This window comes from Mastomys coucha, unplaced genomic scaffold (genome assembly GCF_008632895.1).
Source record: "Mastomys coucha isolate ucsf_1 unplaced genomic scaffold, UCSF_Mcou_1 pScaffold14, whole genome shotgun sequence".
Taxonomy (NCBI): Eukaryota; Metazoa; Chordata; class Mammalia; order Rodentia; family Muridae; genus Mastomys; species Mastomys coucha.
This window is the reverse complement of record NW_022196896.1, coordinates 37,344,909-37,348,769: the sequence shown is the minus strand read 5'-3', so window position 1 is coordinate 37,348,769 and position 3,861 is coordinate 37,344,909.

The window sequence follows — 3,861 nt, the reverse complement described above, 5'->3', positions numbered from 1 at the left end:
ATTCTCTGCATCGTCACCTTCAGTTTTGCTGTTTTGCTTTCTGGCATGTCGGACACACCTTTCAGGTATCCACCGAGGATTAGGAGAATCTGTAGGGAAAACACAAACATACTTTCGTCCCCATATTAAAACTGGATCTGGGCCATGTAATGAGTTATCTAAAGGATCCTTCCATAAAACTGGAGGATAAGTTGTATAGGAAAGATGGCAATGTCGATCAGCAGCAGACACTCCATTAATATCCACATTCAAAAAGTTTAAAATAAAAAGAGAATGAGATAAAATAGTTTTTGGTGTCATAGGATACCATGTTCCTTCCTTTAATTTTTGTATTTGAGCTTTTAAAATCTGATGTGAACGTTCTACTATACTTTGTCCTTGTGGATTATAGGGAATTCCGGTCTTTAATTCAATATGAAAGGCAGCACAAAATTTTTTAAATCCAAGACTTGTGTATGCAGGAGCATTATCTGTTTTAATTTGTTTTGGTATTCCCAATACAGAAAAACAATTGAGACAATGAATAATACAATTACGAATATTTTCTCCAGACAAGGCAGTAGCAACTATAAAATGAGAGAAAGTATCAATAGTAACATGAATAAATTTGAGCTTACCAAATTGTTAATAATGGGTAACATCCATTTGCCAAATATCATTAGGTCGAAGTCCTCTAGGATTAACCCCTAAATGAGGAGCAGGAGTAAATTGCTGACAAGTATTACATTGTCTTAAAATCTCTCGAGCAGCTTCTCAAGATAACTTAAATTGATAACGTAATGCTCTGGATGATTGATGATGTAATGCATGTGGTTGTTGTGCTAAAGTAATAGGATCACTATAATATATTCTTTGAGTTAATTTATCTGCATAATCATTTCCTGCTGCTAGAGGATCAGGTAAATTAGAATGTCCTCTAATATGACCAAAATAACAAGGATGAGCTCTATCATGTAGTAAAGATTGAATTTTAATAAAATATTGTTGAACTAATAAATTGGATGTATTAATATATGGTACTGTTTCTAAAATTTGCAATGCATTAACATAAGAGCTATCAGAATATACAGTAAATGATTGAAGCAATAACAACAAAGCCTGATAAACAGCATAAAGCTCTACTACTTGAGCAGAAATATACTCTGTAGACCAAGTTAAGGATTTATCAGGTGATATCAAGGAAGCAATGCCATTAGAGGATCCATCAGTAAAAAGAACAAGAGCTGCAGCAACAGATTCTTTTCGAACCACAGTAGGGAAACTTACAGGATGATAAGAGGCAAAAGTTAATATTTTATCTTGAGGATAATGAAAGGTAATAAACCTGCAAAATTAGCTAAGACTATGGGAAATTCATCCGTCATATTAAGAAGCCAATCAAGTTGTTCAGCATTATAAGTGATAACAATGGAGGATGGATCTTTTCTTAAATGAAGGATGTTACTTCGATGTCCTTCTCTAATTCTATCAGCAACTAAAACATAATAACTAGGTAAAACTTTATGAAAAGAATGGCTACCATGTAGCCATTGTAAAATATCATCTTGATATAAAACACCTGTTGGCGAATGCTTAGTGGGTAAAACAAATAAATGCCAGAGTTTTGAAAAATCACAATAGGCTAATTTTCCAGAAGAGAGAGCTGTTTCAAACAACTCCAGAGCCTTTTTTGCTGCAGGCGTCAATATCCAGACAGAATTAGCATCAAGACCACCTTTCAGTATTTCAAAAAGAAGTGATAAATCAGATGTAGTTAATTTCAATGCAGGCCGAATCCAATTTATATCACCTAACACTTTTTGAAAATAATTTAAAGTTCTACTTTCCTTTAGATTTAATTTCATCTTTTTAGAACTAAAATGCCTGGGATATAAATGAAAACCCAGATATGAATAAGGATAAGAAACTTGAGTTTTCTGATCAGCAACTTGCAATCCTTTTGCTTTTAAAACTATTAAAAGTTTTCCATAAACCATATGTAACTCTTGTTCAGTTTTATTAGCCATCAAAATATCATCCATATAATGAATTATAATAGTATTAGGAAATTCCTGTCTCACTGATTCAATAGCTGAAGCTACAAACTTCTGACACAAGGTAGAACTATTAGCCATACCTTGGGGAAGTACTTTCCATTGATATCGTTGCATAGGTTCCTGCAAATTTATTGAAGGAACACTAAATGCAAATCGTTGACAATCTTCAGGATGTAATAAAATAGTATAAAAACAATCTTTTAAATCTATTATTATTTTAAATGTATTCAAAGAAATAGCCATAGGAGATGGAAGGCCAGGTTGTAAGGTTCCCATAGGATACATAGTAGTATTAACTTTTCTTAGATCCTGCAATAATCTACATTTACCTGACTTTTTCTTAATAACAAATATTGGTGAATTCCAAGGTGAATTAGAAGGTTCAATATGATTAGCATCAAGTTGTTCCTGTACCAACTCTTGAACTGCTTATAATTTTTCTTTATTAAGAGGCCACTGATCAATCCACACAACATCATCATTTTTCCAATGAATTTTGTCAGCATGATTGACAGGAACATCAGTAGCCTTCACTAGGAAAAACCCAGCCCATGTCTGTTAGATTTTTCCTTAATTTTTATAGGATTACGTATACCTTGATCATGTTTTCCTAGGCCCTGAAAAGGAAGTAGGCCTTGATTTAACAATTGACCTGAAATAGTATTATTAGGACTCCACAAATATATTCTCATATTTTCCATTATATCTCTTCCCCATAAATTAACAGGAAGTCCTGGAATAATAAAAGGTTGTATTTCTCCTGAATGACCTTCATCATCCTGCCATTTCAATATTTGAGAACTTTGACTAGGAGTAACCTTCTGTCAGATTCCTTGTAAGGAAGTCATAGAAGGTTGTAATGGCCAAGCTGATGGCCAGCATTCTTGAGAAATAACAGTAATATCAGCTCCAGTATCCAAGAGACCTTTAAAAGGTAATTCCATAATTTTAATTGTTAATTACAGCCATTCTTTGATTATTTGCTGAATAAGATAAATATCAGAAGAACCAAAGCCCTTATCACCTCGTTTAATTACAGATTTAACTTTTCCTATTTTATCTATCATAGGTAAGAAAATCAGCTGAGCTATCTTAGTCCCTGTAGGCAAGTTTAAAACTACTGTTTCAGTATGAATCATGACTTTTATTTCTCCTTCAAAATCTGGATCTATTACTCCTGGTGAAATAATCAATCCTTTCATTGTAAAACCACTTCTTCCTAACATTAAACCAAACAAACCACGGGGTAAAGGTCCATAAATGCCTGTGGGAATGGCTTGCACACCCATATCTGGAGTTAATATAACATGGGTGGTGGTACTGAGGTTCAATCCGGCACTGCCTGAGGTGGCTTGGAGGAGGTCATGAATGGATTTTTGTTGCTGGGTCCCTGGGGTAGGTTTTTCTCTTTGGAATTGAAGGCCCCATATATTTGCTGTCAGGCCTGAGGCAGGCCCTGATGTCCGTTTCCAAATTTTGCCCAGTTATCATATTACCATCCTTATCTCTTTTAGAGCAACATTCATTTGCCCAATGATTTCCTTGACGACATTTAGGACATAACCCAGGTGTGTTAGGCCTTTTCTGAAAAACATTTTTTCCTGTAGGACAATTTCTTGCTATATGTCCTGGCTGCCCACAATTAAAACAACTCTCTGGAGGGCCAGGGTTTCGTCTTTTTTGCTTATTATATTGGGTGGCCAGCATTTCTTGTAATGTTTTTCTTTTCATAGCAGCAGCCATGGACAATCCCTGCGCATATCCAGTACCTATATCAGCACAGAGTTTAATATAATCATTTAAGGTAGCTTTTCCTTTCCAGGGA